Here is a 21,857-nt window from a genome sequence, read left to right as displayed (position 1 = left end):
ATATATATATAAAGGTTGGGTATGTAGCTCAGCGGCAAAATACCCCTCTGTTTAACCCCCAGATTAAAAAAGATTGTGTGTTTAAAAAATATAATACAGCTAGAAATTATTGATTAAAGTCATAATTAAAATTTAAAACATGATCAGATAGATGTAGGTCATTGAAAAAAATATAATTCCCCAGAATGAAATATTATAGGCCACCTTCTCTTCTGACTAGAGAATTAAAAAGCATCCTTTCTCAAAAAAGTTTTGATATTTCAAACACTTCTGGACTACCTAATATATAGAGAAATTGATAGGCAGATAGTCAAATCTGCTTTTTAAAAGGTAATTAGTAGAGAAATGCATCCTATTCTAAAAGTTGTTTTAAAATTGATGTTATCTCTGGTCATTGTTTTTTTCTTCCATAATGAAATAAGAGAATGGGTAAGACATCTCTTATGATAATTTTTCTCTAACACTTTATTGTAAATGAATATATTTGGGGTGGGCAAATGTGAAAAATACTTCATATTCCTCAAGGAAGAAAGAAAAAGAAAGAAAGAAAGAAAGAAAGAAAGAAAGAAAGAAAGAAAGAAGGAAGGAAAGAAAGAAAGAAAAGGTATTGTGTTCATCTACAACTAAAAATATTTTTTAAAAGATAAACTTGAGGAGATTTTATCAAAAATTATTGCCATAACTAGAACTGCCATCCCTCATCCCTATATTTACTGCATATACTTTATACTTCTCTATAAAGTATATGCAGTAAAAAATAATCACACAGAAGAGTAACCAAAGATTTTATATTCTATCACCTCTGTGGATACATGAAAAGATGATCACAATTTAGTAATTCAAATATTCCATCAATATAGACTTAAAAATAAGTTAAATAATAATAAATTGGCCTATTAATCTCTTAAGTTATACAGCTTATAAAGTGTGAATTTGGAGGGAATAGATAGGAAGTACCTATCACTCATAATGTTAGAGTGATTATTAGAAAGTAGAAAGAAAAATCTAATTTAAAAATACTGAAAAACTTTAATGATTAAAAGAAAGTGAAATCTCATCATTTATTCAATATATACTGATCACACAGATATTAGGAGCATGGCTCTAACCTACTGGCTTTAAAGAAAAGAACAATAAGATGGATATCTCTCTCCCCTGCTTGCAATTTAGCAGGGGAGATATTCAAGTAATTGAGTGTCTTATCCCATTACCTATTGCTGTAACTGAATACAAGAGAACAGGCAATTTCTAAAGAGTAGAGGTTTATTTCATTCATGGATCTGGAGTCTGAGAAATTCAAGAGAATGGTATTAGCATCTGGTAGTGGGCTTCCTGCAACATCATAACCTGGTGGAAGGTATCTCACGACAAGACACAGCAAGTGTGTTGGCTCAGGCCTACTTCCTCTTCTTATAAACCAATTAGTGCCATCATGGGGCCCCACCTCATGACCTTATCTGACCCCAATTACCTTTCAAAGAACCCACCTCCAATTATTATTAACATATAAATTTGGGAATTAGGTTTCCAAAATGTGAATTTGTGGTGATATATTTGAGCCATAGCAAAAAGTACAACATAGAAATAAAATTATGATTGAAGTCATAATTGAAGAGTATTGAGCAAAGAAAGTCTCTAAGTGGGAAATGTAATCTCATTTTAAATAGCAGGGAAGGTCTCCCTGAGAAAGTAGTCTTTAAGACAGTATCCTAACCAAATGCAATGGATTCTCTTCTTGGTGAATGTGAAGCTACTAAGCATGACCAGAAGCTACTAAGCATGACCAACATTGAGTATGGAGAGCACTGGAGTTGTCTGAAAGGCAATACTGCCTCAAAGGATGAAGCATGGGGATTTTGTGTGGGGAGCCTACACATATTCATATAGGCAGGCATTTAAGGGGCAGCAAATTCCAAGCATGCTCAATTTAGGTTATGCATCCCTAGATATAAAAACCAACTACCTGAAGGCAGTGGAGAGTGACCAAAACCAAGCAGAACCTGAAGGAAAGTGAATCCATGAAAGAAAGAAACTGCACTGGATGAAATTCATGTACACATGGCCTTTTGCCAGAGGGTACTGACCAGGCCAGTGACATTGGCAGCTAGAATTCAAACAGAAAGCCACAGTCATATTGGCATTAGGAATTAGAGGACGAAGTTCGGGACTATAGCAAGGCTGAAAAGTGAGGTGGGGGGAGCAGTCATGAAATGGTATAATATTCACTTACAGTAGAAGTACCTAGGAGTAGTCATAAAAAAGTAATATACAAAGGAAAGTCAAGATACTGATTGTTAAATTATTCCTCATGTTACTTTATGTAAAATAACAACAACAAAGAAATATGAAAGTAGGTGAACATAAAATGTAATAAAACATTTAAAAACTTGTAGAAAAGGTAGGATATGATAAAAATACACAACTTCTTGCATCCCAAATACTCTACTATAGTGGGGTATGATAATATGCTGGAAATATTCAGAGAATTAGAGGTTATCAAAAATTCCCTTAACTTTATTTAAATTTTGCAAAAATAAAATGAATCTTTATTATTATATTAAAATGTTCTTTTAATGAATATTTATTATTATATTAAAATGTTCTTTCAAAAATAAAAGGAATTCTGGATTTTTATAGATTTTTCAATACAAAATAAAAAGAAATAATTGTGGGTTTTTGTTTTTTGTTGTTGTTGTTGTTGTTTTGTACTTTAGATTTAACCCAGGGGTGCTTAACCACTGGACCACATTCCCAGCCTTGTTTATTTTTCATTTTGAGACAGCGTCTTGCTAAGTTGCTTAGGGACTTGCTCAGTTGCTGAGACTGGCCTCCTACTTGTGATCTTCCTGCCTCAGTCTCCTGAACCACTTGAATTACAAGAGGGCACCATTGTGCCTGGCTTGATCATATTTTTATATGAAAAATAACAGATATAATGTGAACTAGTATTTCTTAACTAACTCTTTGTGTGTATATGGGCTGTGTGGGGGGGGGATCTATTTTTTTTCTTAAACTCTGAAATTACCTCAAAAAAAGACTAGGTTTTTGTCTTAATACACATGTAGAAATTAAAAATGATGAATTCAAATTCCTAATGACAATTTCAATATCAAAACCATTTTTTTTACATTTAAAAGAGTGATCAAAACAATATAAGTTTGTTAATACGTTAATAATTCATCTCAACTTGATCATTTGAGAGGCAGGTTCTCTATTTGTGTTAAATGAATATTCTATAGTTTTTACTTCTCTAGGCACAAAGACATAGTTTAGTTTATAACAGAACTGAATATAGTAACAAAATACTTTATTCTAACTGGATTTCCTTCATCTTTTTATTGTAATTAAAGTGATTTTCTTATTAAAAGAGAGGCTTACATGTTTTATATATTTTAACCAAAAAAAAGGAAGATTATATTATTTTGTTACCATATGAAAGCTACCTTGAAAGAAAATACATTTTATTGTAAATTTTAGAAACATTTCCAGTGAGGTTAGGAACAAGATAGACATTCCCACTAATGTCACCAATATTCAATTACATTCTGCAAGGTTTAGTCAGGCAGTAATAAGAAGAGGAAAAAAGAGATGTAATATTTGAAAAAGAAGATATGATACTCTAATTTTGACAGACAAAATACAAGTCTATATAAAAATTTAAAAGAATCTAAAGATAAATACTAACATAAATAAAAGCTTCAACAAGTTTGCCATCTATGTTCAATAATATTCCTACACACTAGCAATAATCATATAGAAAACTAAATAGAAACAAATATTATTAACGACTGTAAAACTCTTTAACAATAACAAATGAAAAAATGTGTGTTGTATATTGATCTATGATTAAAAGGACAAAAGTTTAAATATTTAATAAAAGACAGGAATAAATGGACTGATGAATCATGCTTATAAACAATTAACGAGATAAAGATATGAAATCATGAAATCATGACATTGTGATATAAAGCAGGAGTCAGACAACCATGGGCCCTATCTGGCTTATATAAAATAAATAAATATTTACTTGAAAACAGTTGCGTTTATATACCTTTTACTTATTCTTTGTGGATGTCTGTGCTGCAATAGACAAATTACAATGTAGACTAACTCTTTGTGTGTATATGGGCTGGGGGGGTGTCTATTTTTTTTCTTAAATTCTGAAATTACCTCAAAAAAGACTAGGCTAAGCCTCAGACTTTATTGTTTATCTCTTTACAGAAAACATTTGCTAACTCTTAATCTACAGCAGTTAAAAGTATTTAGCATCAATAGAAAAAGAGACAAATAGACCAACAGAACAGAATAAAGAGATAAGAAACATGGAGGCTGCTTTGTTTATGACATGAGACATGATATTAGTGGAGAAAGTATTATCTCTCATAAAATGTCTAGAAAAATCAACTATTAGAAAAATAATTTAAAAATTAAAATCATAAAATTACAATATCATTTTATATCAGCACAATAATTCTTAAAGTTTTAAAATATCTGAACATTAAAAGACTTAAAATTTAGATGAAAATACAGAAAAATACTTTGAAGAAATCAAAGTAAGAAAGATTTCTTAACATTTTATGATTGATATTTATATATACACTTTTACTATTAAGAATAAAAAAGTCCCTAGTGGATGAAAAGATCTTTTAAAACAATGAAATGTCAAGCTGTACACAGGTAGAAGATAAATTAACAAAACAATGAACCATAATTGGTTACTATTTCATATAAATAAATATATATATATATATATATATATATATATATATATATATACAAATTTATATATGGCATTCATATATATATCTAAGGAAAAAAGACTAATACCCTAATAGAAATAAAGAACAGATTTTATGAAATAGGATTCTTCAAAGTAGAAATCCAAAGTTCTCCCAAGTATATGAAAGGATGATTATTCTCTCTGGTAATTTAAAAAAATACAAATATTGAAGGCAGTTGAGGAGCAAGCGCTTGGAGGGGGTTGGCCTGGTGTGCACTCCGCACCTCGGGGACGCTATTGTGCGCGGATCGGCAGTTTTGGGAAGGCTTTTTCCCAGAAGAAAAGATGTTTGGTTTTCACAAGCCGAAGATGTACCGAAGTATAGAAGGTTGCTGTATTTGCAGAGCTAAGTCCTCCAGTTCTCGATTCACTGATAGTAAACGTTATGAAAAGGACTTCCAGAGCTGTTTTGGGTTGCATGAGACTCATTCAGGAGACATCTGTAATGCCTGTGTTCTGCTTGTGAAAAGATGGAAGAAGTTACCAGCAGGTTAAAAAAAAAACACAAAAAACTGGAATCATGTGGTAGACGAAAGGGCAGGACCTAGTCTAAAGACTACTTTGAAACCAAAGAAAGTAAAAACTCTATCTGGAAACAGGATAAAAAGCAACCAGATCAGTAAACTGCAGAAGGAATTTAAATGTCACAATTCTGATGCTCACAGTACCACCTCAAGTGCCTCCCCAGCTCAATCTCCTTGTTATAGTAACCAGTCAGATGATGGCTCAGATAAGAAATGGCTTCTGGCTCTAATAGAACACTAGTTTTTTCCTTTTTAGATCTTACTTACTGGAAAAGACAGAAAATTTGTTGTGGGATTATCTATAAAGGCCGTTTTGGAGAAGTCGTCATTGACACACATCTATTCAAGCCTTGCTGCAGCAATAAGAAGACAGCTGTAGAGAAGCCAGAGGAGCAGGGGCCCGAACCTCTGCCCATCTCCACTCAGGAGTGGTGACTGAGGTTTATGTAGAAGGGGAACAAATGATTTAAATTTTGAAAAGACCACAAAGCAACAAACTGACCTTACTATTTTTAACTTGGATACCTGCTATTCTGCCAAAAGACAATTTTCTAGAATAGTTTTGAATGGGTTATTTTTTCCTCCAGTCCCATAAACTTTGAAGCCAGTGTCTAGCTTACTAAAAGAAAAAAGAAGTGTACATAATATTTAAGATGCTGAGTATTTCATAGGAAAGCTGAATGCTGCTGTAAAGTGCTCTTTAAGTCTTTTTTTTTTTTAATAATCCCCTTCTAATGAATTAAATTAGGGGAATTTCAGGGGAAAAAAACAAATATTGAACATAATTAAATGGAATTTCATTTGCATCAGAATGTTGTTAATAAGTCATATTAAAATTAATACTTTACAAAAAGTCATTTGAATGACCTCTATTTTAAAAAAAACAGAATTTAGCAATATTTTGCTTACTGGGAAGGAATAGTAATACATAATTCACTTGAAACATTGAGGAAATGAGGCAGAACATTTCTTTTATAACCCACCCAAAGCACAGCACTATTTTTGTTCTCTAAATATGTAACTGAAATAAAAATTTATAATATTAAAATGTTTCTTAGAAGTAATTTAAAAATCTGAATGCCATTATACATTAGTAAACAATATGTGTTCTTTATTATTTTTCAGAAGATTCAAATGTGACTTTCAAGTAGTGACTTGTGTAGAAACTATTTCACTGCTTTAGAATCACTTTTTAGCCTACATATTTGAGTCCCTCAGACTAATACACACATCTCAGAAACAGTAGGTTACTAGACTCAGGTAACTGGGTCAAAGAAATTTGAGACCAGACTCTCACAGTGCACTTATTATAGTCATTAGAAAAAAAAACATGTTATCAAACACTAATCAAATTATTAATATTATTGAAGAAACATACTGAATAGCCTTTTTTATCGAAGGATGAGATTAAACAGAATTCCTGTATGAAAGCATACATGGGATGTGCCTAAACAGGGAGTATCTTTGAAGAACTTTGACAAATATTGTTGGTTCTGGGAAACACTAACAAGTCATCAAAATGGACAAAGAGGAAGAGGTAGGATTAAGCAGAGAAAACAGTGAAGAGGAAATAAAACTAGGTGGAGATCCACAGTTGTGGTGTAATATAACATTAAAAAACAAAACAAAACAAAACTGAAACAAAGCAAAACTATATCTACCTAAAAGTCAATTGTTCCTAGAAGGAATGAGAAATACACACACACACACACACACACAACCTTGACATATTCATAAGGAATATGTAATCTGCCAAATATGTCTTCTGTTTTGCAGGTTTATTTAGAGTAATGAAGAGTACAAAGATTGAGGAAACAGTTAAGGCTGTTTTGAAATTTGAAATCATGATTTGTGTTTCAGCCCTTCCCCCAAATGAGCAATTACATGACATCATATAATTACATGACATCATGTCTTTCAAGATCTGAAGAATAACTCACATCCAGACTTCACAGATTAGTGTGGCCACAAAATCTAATCTGCTCTATCTGTATGATGCCAAGCCACTACATTCTCTGATTCTTTTTCATCTAATTGATTGGGTTTGGTAATAAAACAATTAACTTATCTGTCAATTTATGTCACACAAATAACCCACAGGTGTTGTAGAAAAATTAGAAAATCTAGTTGAGAAAAATTTTATCCCTAATTTTGTAACACAGGCATTACTAAAGTTGACTTCATTGTTTTCTTCCACAATAATTAAATCTATAAATGGTCTACCTGGCTGTTTGTCAATCTATAAATCTATAATATGTATTCAATTGGTCTTTAAATCTTTATTTGTCCATTTTTTTATTTAATTGATTTTATTTTTTAAAATACATGACAGCAGAATGCATTACAATTCTTATTACACATATAGAGCACAATTTTTTTATATCTCTGTTTGTATATGAAGTATGTTGACACCCAATTCGTGTCCTCATACATGTACTTTAGATACTGATGTCCATCACATTCCACCATCCTTGCTAATCCCCTACCCCCTCCCATTCCCTCCCACCCCTCTTTCCTATCTAGAATTCATCTATTCCTCCCATTCTCCCCTTCCCTACCCAACTATGAGTCAGCCTCCTTATATCAGAGAAAACATTGGGCATTTTTGGGGGGGTATTGGCTAACTTCACTTAGCGTTATCTTCTCCAACTCCATCCATTTACCTGCAAACACCATGATTTTATTCTCTTTTATTGCTGAGTAAAATTTCATTGTATATATATATGCCACATTTTTTAAATCCATTCATCTACTGAAGGGCATCTAGATTGGCTCCACAGTTAAGCTTTTGTGAATTGTAATAAATAAATAAATAAATAAATAGATAAATAAATAAACAAAATGAAACTAATTATGTATGAATATGTTGCAGTGAATCTCACAACTATGCATACCCATAATGGAACAATAAAAATATTTTAAAAATTGTAAAAAAAATCTTTACTTGTTCATTGACATGCTATGGCTATAGTTTACAAAATATATTAACACCACATCTGTTTTGTAACCTGCTTTATATTTTTAAAAAAGGGAAGTCAATTTCTCCACAGCAATATGAGGTCAAGGTACCATGTCTGCTTTGCTCACTGACATGCTCAAGCATAATTTGTTAATCGAATGCGTACTTGGGTCTACCCTTATTGACACATTTGAATCTTCTGTGATTTAAATTAACATAAGGAACTAATGCATAAATTATAAATTGTGTTATATAAATTGACAAAAAAAGCCAGGTAGATCTGGAATGTCTATCACCTCACTTGAAACATTGTTTCCTTTTTCATAGACCCAATATGTCTTCCCAGAAATGAACTTGGCCTCTATGGATGATGATCCTTATTTTTCTTGGAGTGATAGCAACCTTGGGAGTAACTTCAGTCTCCTAGTTCATTTTCTGGCAGTTGGTCGATATTGACCATTTTCAATTTTAACTTATACTATTAAATCCTTTTTAGTTTAAAAAATTGACAATAAACATGAATATTAAATTTCTTCTAGGAATTTTTATTCATTTACTTATATTTTATTTCAACATCATAATTATTTTTCTTTGACACAGAATTTGATAATTTTTAAAAATCAAATGTCTACTTATAGTAATGTCACCAGTTATGGTGGTTTGGCAAGACTGAAATGCTCAAAACTTGATGTCAATATTCATTGTCAATAAAGTAGCTTATACAGTAGGTTTTTTTGTTGAGTTGTTACATTCTTTAGTCAATATATTTCTGACTGTATATATTCTTTTTCTTCTTGGCTGAAGTTTGCTATTGGTTATTAAGATTTGATGGGTGGTAAGCAATGTATAATCCATAAATGACTCTTTTAATAGTAGATATTCAAGCATGATTGTCTATATACATTGTCTTATTTTCAACCCTTTTATTAGCAGTACACACCCAAAAGTTGATTTTTCCAATTAATTTTTGCCTTTCAGAAAAATAAGCCCTTAAATAAGCACATAACTTTATGTGTTTACAGAATTTTGACATCCATTCACAATAATCCTTTGACATTCACAATAATCCTTTGAACTAGTCAGGACCAGTTTTTCTACTATTCCTATTTTCACATGCAGTGAACTGAGGTTCATAAAAGTCAAGGCACTTGCTTGATGTACAAGATTTTAAATGACATAGCTGAGCCCAAACCCAGACCTTAGCATTAAAAATATAGCGTTACACCTTGTGATGATTTTTATTCCTCTGAGCTGTATCTCCGCATAAAATTATAAGATAAATTTGGGCTGGTCAAGTTTCCTCCCACAAAAAGCATGAGGACTGAAATCAAAGCTATTTTATAGCAGATACTGGCAGACAACATGGCATCCTGGAATTCAGTTCCTTGTCCATTGAACTTATCAGTATTTTACTTATTTCTACTTTTTTTCCTTTCTTTTCTTTTCTGTTCCTTAGGTTTCTGGACTATTTAACAAAAACTTTTAGAAAAAAAAAGGAATAAAGAGTTTTAGAAATTTGTGATTCTTTTCCTTTAAAATATACACAACCTTCTGTATTTCAGAATAAAGATAATCATCATGAAAAAAAATACAAGGATTTGTCTAATTGCTACTGATGATAAACATTTTTTCATATATTTGTTATTGATTGTATATCATCTTCTGAGAAGTGTCTGTTCAGTTCCTAGGCCTATTTATTGATTGGGTTATTTGCTTTTTGGTGCTTAGCTGTTTGAGTTCTTTATATACCCTACAGATTAGTGCTGTATTTGATGTGTGAGGGGTAAAGATTTGCTCCCAAGATGTAGGCTCTCTATTTACCTCACAGATTGTTTCTTTTGCTCAAAAGAAACGTTTTAGTTTGAGTTCATCCCATTTATTGATTCTTGATTTTAATTCTTGCGCCACAGGAGTCTTATTAAGGAAGTTGGGGCCTAAGCCCACATAATGGAGATTAGGGCCTACATTTTCTTCTATTAGACACAGGGTCTCTGGTTTATTCCTATGTCCTTGATCCATTTTGAGTTGAGTTTTGTGCATGGTGAGAGATAGAGGTTTAATTTCATTTTGTTGCATATGGACAAATGCAAATCAAAACCACTCTAAGATTTCATCTTACTCCAGTCAGATTGGCAGCTATTATAAAGACAAACAACAATAATTGCTGGTGAGGATGTGGGAAAAAAGGTACACTCATACACTGCTGGTGGGACTGCAAATTGGTGCAGCCAATATGGAAAGCAGTATGGAGATTCCTTTAAAAATTGGGAATGGAACCACCATTTGAGCCAGCTATCCCTCTCCTTGGTCTATATCCAAAGGACTTAAAAACAGCATACCACAGGGACACAGCCACATCAGTGTTTGTAGCAGCACAGTTCACAATAGTTAAACTGTGGAACCAACCTAGATGCCCTTCAATAGATGAATGGATAAAAAAAGTGTGGCATATATACACAATGGAAATTTACTCAGCAATAAGAGAGAATAAAATCATGGCATTTGCAGGTAAATGGGTGGAGTTGGAGAAGACAATGCTAAGTGAAGTTATCCAATCTCCTCAAACCAAATGCCAAATGTTTTCTTTGATATAAGGAGCCTGATTCATAGTGGGATAGGGAGAGGGAGCATGGGAGGAACAGATGAACTCTAGATAGGAAGAGGGGTTGGAAGGGAAGGGAGGGGGCATGGGGTTATAAATGATGGTTGAATGTGATGATCATTATTATCCAAAGTACAGGTATGAGGACACTAATTGGTGTGAATATACTTTGTATGCAATCAGCAATATGAAAAGTTTTGCTCTATATGCGAAGTAAGAATATAATGCAGTCCACTGTCACACACACACACACACACACATATATATANTATATATATATATATATATATATATATATATATTCAAACTTTTAAACTTATTTAATAAGGGCCTTATGCATGCGAGGCAAGTACTCTACCAACTGAGCTATATCTCCAGCCCAATTTACTACAACTATCATAAACCTGAAAGCTTTGTTCCTTGTTTCCCTTTCCTGATAGCACATGGTGGAGATGAGGCAAGAAGTCAAAATGTAATGAAAGTTATGGAGGTTAATAACATGCGACATCGACAGTGGGTGGTGGTGCACACTCGTAATCCCAGCAGCTTGGAAGGCTAAAGAAGGAGGATCATGAGTTCAAAGCCAGCCTCAGCAACAGTGATGGGCTAAGAAATTCAATGAGACCCTGTCTCTAAATAAAATACAAAAGAGCTCTTGGGATGTGGCTCAGTGGCCGAGTGCTCCTGAGTTCAATCCTCAGTATCTCCCTCCCACCTCCCTATCTTCAAAATAAATAAATAAATAAAGACAGAGAAAGAAATAACAAGTGAACTAGACCAAATATCCTATTTGGGGCATAATTGGGCTAAAAAGGTTGTATTTGTGTTATTAGGTTGCAGTTAATTCTTTGGCATTTATCAATTTTATAGGTTTGGGTTTTTTCTTCTTTATTTCCAGAAATCAGCAAGCCTTTTCTTGAATCCTCACCTACAACTGTAAGTTAAGAAACTTTATTATTAATTCAATACATTCACAAGTATTTCTGCATTTTTTTCCTAAAAAAAATCTTGAAAAACACCATGTGGAATTTATAGTGCACTTTCAAAATGACAATGTAGCAGATAGGACATTCCTTTTGAAAAACACTGGTTTATAAATTTTAACATTTGTACAAAAGAGTGAAATAAGATCTGATTCCAAAGAGTGCAATAATGAGTGAAGGATCTTATGTGAATAATTAAAATAAATAAGATTGAAGGGAAAAAGGGACAGTTTAGGAAAAGAAAATACAAACTAGAAAGTGTCAAATACATTTTTTACAAAATAAAGCCAGTTCTGCAATTAAAAAAAAATATCTTCAGCGTATCTCATTGCCCACAGGATACATGGATGCCTTCATGAACTCACGGATATTTGTAGAGCACTGCTTTCTACCTGGTGCCTTACAGACAGCACTACCAATGCTATGGAAGATGTGGCCATTAATGAAGCAAATACTCTACCTTCAAGTCTACTTAGGAAGAGAAGAGTTTCAACAAGAGAGTGGAAGGAAAGGTGTTTGAGATGGGAAAAGAGGATGAGTCAGAGTCTTCCAACCTAAGATAGAGTAGAGAACCATAATGATGGCACATTATAGGAAAGACCCCAAATCAATCAGGAGATGCTACACAACCACTGACGAGCATCAAGGAGTATTTTAATGTAGTAGTTCTTATAAAACATAATTGAAAATACCTTCTCTTGTGTAAATAAATCCTTTCTCCAGGTTATGGGAGACAACTAGCCAACAGTGTCACAGCTGGCAATCAAATTGTGAATGGGACGATTGCTCTGAAAGGGGAATGGCCATGGTAGGCCAGCATGTGATGGAAACACAACTATGCTCTCTGATCAGCTGCAGGTGGTTATTATCTGCAGTTTACTGCTTTGTTAAATAAGTTTAAAAGTTTGAATAAATGTAGGCTGCTGTTTTGGTTAGCCTATGGGGGTACAGGGTATTTTGGGTAGCCTATAGGGGTTAACCTAATGTGTGAAGGATCACCAAGATTTACAAAATTTATAATCACACACAAAATTTGTTATTACCTATATAATTGAAGGACAGAGAAAGTATCTAAATTCAGGAAAGAATGGGAAATTGAACAGAATTAATTAATATTTTCTAAATAGCTCCTTTGGCCTGGTCTTAAGTGATTTACTAACATCATCTTATTTAATCATAACAATAATTTGTAAAGAAGGTATAATTGAACATATTTAAAGGAGGAAACTAAACTCAGAAAAGGTAGTTGACTTAACTTGGCCAAAATTATATGGCTCTTAAATAATAGAAATTGAATCCAAATCCAGGTATGTCTGATTCTAGTTACTAGGTCGTTGTTTGTTTTTCCATCTAGGGATTTGCAAACTAGTTGAAAAAAATATAAATGTCACACATTAAAAGTACAAGGCAGCATACATAGTGTGATATATACCACATGTATAATCAATAGTGCCAAGTAAATTTGAAGAAAGAGAATATATTTGGCAGTAGCATGAAGATATAAGATTTAACTGAACCCTAAAGATATAATGTTTGATAACGTAGGTGGATGAGAATAATATGCATTTCTGGTTTAAAGAAAACAGCTTTCTTCAAAGTGAGTGGGGGTAGAAGAACACAAGTTGTATTCTGTAGAAGGGGAAAAAAAAGCAGTTTGAAATAAAGAAGATTAATTTTTTTTTTAGTTGTTGATGGACCTTTATTTTATTTATTTATATGTGTCAGATACCAACCTAACTGCTGGGGATGAAGTGGTGAACACAATTCCTACCTTCATGGAGTTCTCAGTGTAAAAGTATACTCAAAAAAATACTTAGAAATCTGTAATGTAAAATTAGTTCTGTTTTCTGGGCAAACTGCAGACCTACAATAATGCCTCCTTCTCCAGAGATGTGGTAGGAAGTTGAGCATGATGTTGAACATGAAGTTGAGCTCATGTCACCCACCATTCTGTTGAGGCTTCATCATGGATACTTAAATTCAGTAAAATGTCCACTGTAGCTAAGTTTCCTTCTCTCTATTCAATTCTGGACTCTAAATTCAAATTCTGATATGTCTAATCCAACATTTGATATGTGTAGGCAAAATAACATGGCTTGTAGTTGTCTTACATTTTGAATAAACCCAAGGTTTCCTTAAGTCTACACCCAAAGAGGAAGAATTGTATTCAGTTCCCAAGGACTATTGATAACTTCAAATGAGAGATACAAGAAAGTTCTTTAACAGGACAAGCAACATTTTCTCTCTTCTTCTTTTAGAATGATTCTGATGGACCACTGGCTTACTCTAATTCCAGAAATATCTGGCATCTTTTTGGAATAGTAAGTTGGAATGATGGATGAGGTAAAAAGAATAAGCCAGGTGTCTATACTCAAGCAACTTCTTATCATGGGTGGATAGCTTCCAAGACTGGATTCTGAAAGAAAGGTATGAAATGGGACTTTTGGATCTTCTTCTTTATTGCTTCAAGATGTTTTTCTTTTAATTGATGGTAAATTGGTCATTTTCTTATATAACAAAATACAAATGTCTTTGTCAATATTTTATTATCTCTAAAACACTCTTTTTATATATTAACTTCCTTAATTAACATAGAAGACAGGAAGAAAAGAAAGTGAAGAAGGCCAAACTATTATTTTTATTAGTAATTAAGTTTTGATTTATTTTACCATTATGTTCAGAATTGAACTTAATATGTTTTTCATAATTAAAAGAAAACAGACATTTTGTAAATATGAGAACATATATACTGGATCTATCAAATAAATCATTTTATTCTATAAATTACAGTTGCATTTTGGAGCAGGTACTATTCTAGGTCTGCATTTTGCCCAAATAATATACATTCATTTTTTTATTTATATATGAGATAGTTTGTGTACTTCATAAAATCATCTGATCTTGGATAAGAAATGGAATAATATCAGAATTTCATGGAGACCAAGTCTCTCAATTTATAAATCAAGAAACTGAACACTGGAGAAGAGAAACTATTTAAGTCATTATTTATTATCTGATAAACTGATGAATTTTCCCTCATCAAGTTTCGTCACAAAATTTGTCAAGAATTAAAAAATAATTTTTTAAGTTGCAAATCTGTGTATAGTTTTTCTTTTAATCCTTCTTTTGTCACTTGTTTGTCTTCTTTTACAGCAAAAACAATGTGAAGTCCTCAAGGGCAGGGCGCTGCAAAACACCTATTATAGCATCTCTCCTCAAGTCCAAGTGCATCTGTATGAAGGGCTGACTTTGTAATCTCCACAAATAATTTACCTTGTGTCATTTCCTAAATTAAAAGAAGTGGCTCCAAACTTTAAATAACATAAAATAAAAATAATGCTTCTTTCAGTTGTTTGTAGTGTTACTCTTTTATGCTTCTTTTATTCTGAAGTATGACACCAATGGCGCGCATAAGAACACAAGCCAGCTCAGAACTAGACATGACAAGATGGTGTCTTTCTCTCCCCACTCCTTATTCTGGCTGTCAAGAATATTTATTGAGTATAGTACAGCCAGGTACTGTCAGGGATATACACACAGTATATTTATTCAAGGATGCTACTTTTAGTGAATAAAAATAGGCGGTAAACTCATACATAAGATAATTTTGGATTGTGATAAATATTATAAAAGAAATATGAAGTAATATGATATAAAATCATGGTCAAATGAGTGATCCTTTATGTTAGGCAGGCTAAATAACCTCCATGATGGAGTAGCAATTAAGCTGGACCTACATGACAAAAAAGCAACACATACAAAATATCTAAGAGAGATTCAAAGGCAACAAGTATGAGGCTTTTAGATGGACATAAGGGAGGTGGATGTCTGTGGCAGAGAGAGGGCCAGTGTGACTAAAGACTGGTGGCCAAATGAGAGAATATGGAAGAGGTAGCTGAGATTCAGTCAAACAGGACTTCGTAAGTGATAATCAAGACGTTGGATTTTAATTGTAACTTCAGTGGAGGACCTGGAGTTTACTAAGCTGAGAAGAGAGTGAACTGATCTGATAGGTACCTTGCAAAGATTATGTTAGCATTGATGAAGACTGTGGGCTGGAGTAGGGATTGAGAGGCGCACTATGAGAAGTAGGGAGACCGGTTTAGGCTGTCCCTGTGTAACACAGAATGTGGATGTCAGGTGGTTCTTTCTCTCATAAATTTGAATAATAGAATCCATGGACACAAAGGTGAGAGCAAAGTAACAGAATTTATTAGAGTAATAGAAAGAAAGAAAAAAAGAAAGCAGAGCTCCTGAAGAGGGAGGGGTCCCGAGAGAGGGATACCTTCCCCTATGGTGATTATCTAGGGGTTTATATGGATCTACAGGTTGAAGAAGTCAGCCCCTGCCCAAACCTCATAAGGCACTCAGTATTCATGCAGCCTTTAGTCCAATCAAGATAATGATCGAGTATTTTTCCCTCTTTGGGAAGGCTGTGGACGTCAGGTCACGTAGGTCCTGATTTTAAAATAGTCATTTTTTCAAGTTCCTCAGCAAAAATATGCAGCTGCTGATTGTGCTCTCTTGCCCAGGTAGTTACCCAGGGGCCCGTTTTCCTATCTTCCCAGGCTTATCTCTTCTTCCTGACTTCACTAGTAAGACATGAATGTATCTTCATCTTTTTCCTTGGGTTGGGAACATATCTTTGTGAGCTGACAGGGATCTTTATAGAACGCAAATGAAAAGAGAAAGAAAGATGTCATTACAAAATGGTATAAGAGAGATTTCAGGCTGTGTATTTTCCTTGTCTTATAGTTAATTCAGAAGTCAGATATTTATGAATCTTTCATTCATGCCCCCTTCTCTCTTTGTTACTGACTCAGTAGGTTATTGTGTCCTCCATCAGAAGAATCAGATGAGGCACAACTGTGATGGAAACAGGACTGTTTTGGGGGACTAATTGCTAGAGCAGAAGAGACAGAGCTCTGACCCAGAGAGTGTTAATCTGGATCCCTGAATGAAGATGGAAGCCAGTATTTATTTCTGTGTAAAGATTACAAGGGTGGGCTAGAGTTTAGGAATTTTAGCTGATTCGGGGCACATTTTCTAAGGTGCTCTCTTTGCAGGTCCTGTGCAAGCACTTCAACCTTGTTAAAGGCGGGGTTAGTCTGGAGTCCAAGGTTACATCTTTTCCTACATGATCTTGCCTTGTGATAAGGATGAGTCACTGCAGCTGTTAAGAGAACACACAGATGGTGGTGTTTGTGGAACAGAAAACACAAATCATGCAAATGACAAGTTAAAGGTTCTGGGAATTTGCTGTTTCTGTGACTCCTCAACACTTTTATCCTTCATATGGTTTGTCCTTGTGAAGTTGTGGTCAGGGTAATCTGGCTTCTATGATCCATCTGATTTCTGAGGCTGATGAAACAAGGAGTGAGTGAGCGGGTAGGAAAAGGCACAGATGGTGCTCTTAACAGCCAACAATCTCCAAGTTAAGATCCCTGGAATTCATTTGCCCTTTCTTTGGGGTTGGAGACTGTTTCATTTCTCCTCAGGATTTTTCCTCTCTTAATCTTAAGGAAAACTGCTTTTCATGGGAGTCCCTGACTTACATTCACTATCCAGCCTGGAAAAACCACAAATGTGGTTAAATCCAACTTTTCTACTTTTTGCTGGGTGGGTGCTAGTTGCTGACTGACCACAGCTGGTGGAAAAACACACACAACAACACTTGTCGTACTTTAAAATCATGATCACAAGCCTCAAATAAGTACTTAATGTTTCCTTTTATACTTATACAGCCAGAACCCCCTGTGCTCCTAAATAAATCTCATTAATTCCTCCCCTTCCTTAACTCCAATACTTTCTTTTTCATTTCCATACACTCATCTGACGACCACGCTCATTATTTCACCAAACAAGAACAAAAACAAAAAATGAAACAGGAATGAATGGTATTATGGTTTCTCCTGGTACTTATTTTAAGAATGTAATACTCTACTTGCATCCCAGAGGGCAGCATAGGTAAGTGTACTATGGAGTTGAATAGCCTGAGTATAAGTCCTGGTTTTGCCACTTCCTAGATGTGTGACTTGAGCAAATTACTTGACGTCACTATGTCTCGTGTTCCTTGATGCCATATGAAACAGGAATAATGTCTACTTCCAGGTGCTGTTGTGGAGTATTTAAGGAGTTAAACATAATGCACTTAGAATACATAGCAAATGACGCAAGATAGGTATTAGTTATTGTTGTCATCTATTTTCCCTTTTGTTATAATGAATCAACTGTACAGCAATCTAAGGCTAAACTCTCCAGATATTGTAAGACCTTATTTGTACTTACCCTCTGTTTTTGTTTGGTTATGAGGTATCTCCCCAAAGCTCCTGTGCTAATACAGGAATGCTTGGAGGTGAAGAGATTGGATTGTTAGACCGTAACCTAATCAGTCCATCCTAGTTTGGATAGACTGACGAGGTGGTAACTGTAGCCAGGTGGGACATGGCTAGAAGAGGTGGGTCACAGGGGGCCATGCTCTTAAAGGGTATATCCTTCCAGCTGCCCTTCTAGCTCCTTCTCTCTCTGTTTCCTGACCTAGTCAAGAGTTCAGAAACTTTCCCCATTCCACTGGGCCCTTCAGTTATAATATGTGACCTCTTCTTGGGCTCAGAGAAATGGACTTGGGCCGCCATGGATTGAACCTCTAAAAATAGGGTCCCCAAATAAAATCTTCCTTCTGTAAGTTGTTCTGGTCAGGTTTTTTTTTTTTTTTTTTTTGCTGTTGTTGTTGTTGTTTTTGTCACAGCAATGCAAAGCTTACTAAAACACCTTTGAAGGAATTTGTTTCTATGACTGTCATCTATCCCTTTTATCTCATCACTTTTACTACTCTATACTGGATCATTTTCATTAACACAGTAATCTTCCACAGTATCTCCCAAGTAAGAACTAATATCTCCTTTCTGCCATATTTCTTTGCAGAACTAGTTTACATTGTTGTCTCCACTTCTTTTCTTGTTCTTCTCTTTCTAAACTCATTTCTAACAGCATATTGACCCAGACACTTCTCCAAAGCCACATCTCTCAAGGTGGCTAATGAATTTTATGTTGCCAAAGGAAAGATAAATTCTCAATCTTCCTCTTACTTAACCTCTTCATTTGATGTGATATTTAGCATTGTTACTCATTTCCTATTGAAACACTTTCTTCATTTGGATTTAGGAAAAAGAACACCTTTTAAAAAGCTTTCTTTGTCATTAGTAATTCTTTCTCAGTCTCTGGCTGGATCTTCTTCATCTTCCCAAACTCTAAGTGCTGGAGTACCCCAAGTCCAAGCTCACATATCTCCTCCTCTCTACTCACACCCACACCCTATATGATCTTATGCAGTCCAGTGCTGCACAAACAACTTCCAAACCCAGCTCTGTGCTGACAACTTCCAAGTAGTATTATTTTAGCTTTAGAAATCAAAGATTTTATCTCTCCCTAGACTTCTAGTTGCACATATTTAAAGTTTCCTTTTAAAAATATAATAGAGAATTTTTTTTAGTATGTCAAAAAGATTTTTTTTTTTTACTTTCATCAGTCTTTCCCATTTTAAAAAAGAGTGAAAGTATAATCCTTGTGGATAACAGATATTTGAAAGATCCATCATTATTTTCATTATTTGATTTTGTATAAGATAGAGTTAATTTATAACTGAACTAGCCTTATCTCTGGGAGTGCTTGATGATTACCTTTAGAACATTTTTTGTTAATACATACTAATCATACATATTAATTCAGTATGATATTTCCACACACATATGAATGTGCCTTGATCCAATCCAACCTGCTTTTTTTCCACCTTCCCTCAGTGCTCACATACCCTTCTTAATCTCCAGTAATCACTCTTCTATTTATGGTCATCATTTTTAGCTCTTCATTTGAGAGAAAACATGTAATATTTGCCTTTTTATATCCGGCTTTTTTAACCTAATATAATGTTCTCTAGTTCCATCCATTTTTCTAAAAACAAAAGGATCCCATTGTTTTCCCATTGATGAATAATACTCCATTGTGTACTGAATTTCCTAGTAACTAACTATAGAAATAATCCCTGAAAGTATAGTCTTTGCATTTTCTTTAGTGCATACTCAGCTTTGACTCATGGCCAAAATAAGGCCTATATGATTTATGTGAGGTTTCAGTCTGAAACCTTCCTATTAACCTTTGGGTCAGTTTGTTTACTAATTTAAGATCTTGCTGCAAACTTTTGCCTTTGGCTCTCCTAAAATTGATATTTATCACACCAGTATTTGTGGTTTAACCTAGAGTCATGTACATGCATGTGAATAAACCATGGAAAGCTTGCTCTCTTTTTTCTGGCTGCCCAGTGCTTGCTGGCGTGCTCTCTTGCTGCACAGTATCCTTTACATTTAAATGAAAGTTTTATGTGAATTTTCCCTGTGGAATCTTAGGAGTTCTTTCAAATATTCACACTTGTGAAATCTTTACACATCTTAATATTTGGCACAGCTATGGTGTGCTGAGGGTGGCTTGCATCAACGTACAAGAGTTAAATGTTAAAACTTCAGGAATTATATGAACTAGTTGTGAAACACAATCATAGTTGTTAGTAATAAATACTCAAAACTCATCACATCTTTATTGTTATTATATTCTATCAGTAGTTACCATCTTAAGGTTATTTATATCCATAGTATCTGTATGATGAAGACATTCTATACTGGAGCACTATTGCTCATGACTTGGAAAATCCACCTTTAGTGATGTGCATGTGGGGAGCTTGAGATTAGATGTGGTGTATTTATACTATAGAAATTGATAAATGCTCCACATTAGCTCTCACCCACTGACTCCGAGAACTAGTTGTAAATATTTACTAGCACACCAATGAATGTAACTAGTTCTCATTTATGCTTTGAGAAGAGAGACCTTTACTAGATGGTGCAAATAGAGAACATCACTTTGGCCATTGTGCCAGATATACTGTTAAGTGCCTGAAGTTCTGTGCTCTAGTGTCAATTTGTTACTGATTTTAATTTTTAATAATTCTAACTCAAGAGGAACTTTGGAAGATTCTATTTTTCTAAAACACCTCAAGGACATTTCAGATTTGCTGCTTATAGTGATTAAAGTATTGCCAAAAATCATGTTATGATAATATGTTGTTCTGCATAACTATTATGCTTAATTAGGACAACATAATGATTATGACATATTTTGTTATACTATTGCTTTACAAATAATCTTCATCTAAAATTTGTCACAGTAGGCACTCATGGTTGAGTAAACGAAACTTTATTTTTACTAAACAAAGGAATACATATTATACAAGAATTCTACTAAATAACATCTCAAGTTTTTATGCCTATATTATCAAAGAAAATCAATGAAACAAAAATGGCTACCGAGTAATAAGAGATTGTCCTCACATCATTCTTCTTAGCCATTTGGGGAAGAGAAGGTATTACAGGGGATCAAACCAAGCCATAATCAGCGCAGAAAACTTGAGGGCCAGAGAGGTATTCTACATAAACCTGCCTTCCCTTTAAAGAAAATGTGGCATTGTCAGCTAAATTGTTGGTCCTCCTACTATCCCTAATGTACTCTAATGGCATTGTTCAGAGAATAGACACCTTAGTAATCACATACTTTGGGAGCACCTCTCTTTCCTGCTTAGAATCCTGTTCTACCTCTTTGCCTCCCATCTCAACATTCTTGGAGAAGAAAATTTAAACTCTGAGTATGCCTAGAGAGCTTGACTCCCTCTTTCTACTCATTATTAAAACTTAGCTCAGGTCTGGGATTGTAGCTCAGTGGTAGAGCACTTGCCTAGCATGTGTGAGGCATGGGGTTTGATCCTCAGCACCACATAAAATTAAAAAAATAAAATAAAGGCATTAAGGAAAAAAAAAAAAACCTCAGTTCAGATGCCACCTTCACAAGGAATCCTTTCTTGACATTCCCATGGAGGTGCTACAGCTTGTCTAGAGAATACACCTGTCCCAGCTTCACACTGATGTAAAAATGAACTGTTTATGCATCTGTGTCTCCTCTTATA

General features: G+C 34.2%; 1 pseudogene across 1 annotated transcript; it reads left to right on the top strand.

The window, feature by feature from the left end:
• The first annotated feature begins 4,977 nt into the window (after positions 1-4,977).
• LOC107139054 lies at positions 4,978-5,929 on the top strand (annotated as a pseudogene). Its single transcript, XR_001503085.2, has one exon. The product of XR_001503085.2 is annotated as an SIN3-HDAC complex-associated factor-like (transcript).
• The last annotated feature ends 15,928 nt before the right edge of the window (positions 5,930-21,857 follow it).

The sequence above is a fragment of the Marmota marmota genome, unplaced genomic scaffold (genome assembly GCF_001458135.2).
Source record: "Marmota marmota marmota unplaced genomic scaffold, marMar, whole genome shotgun sequence".
Lineage (NCBI taxonomy): Eukaryota > Metazoa > Chordata > Mammalia > Rodentia > Sciuridae > Marmota > Marmota marmota.
Note: the sequence above shows the minus strand (reverse complement) of the source record. Positions and strands in the feature narration are given on the sequence as shown.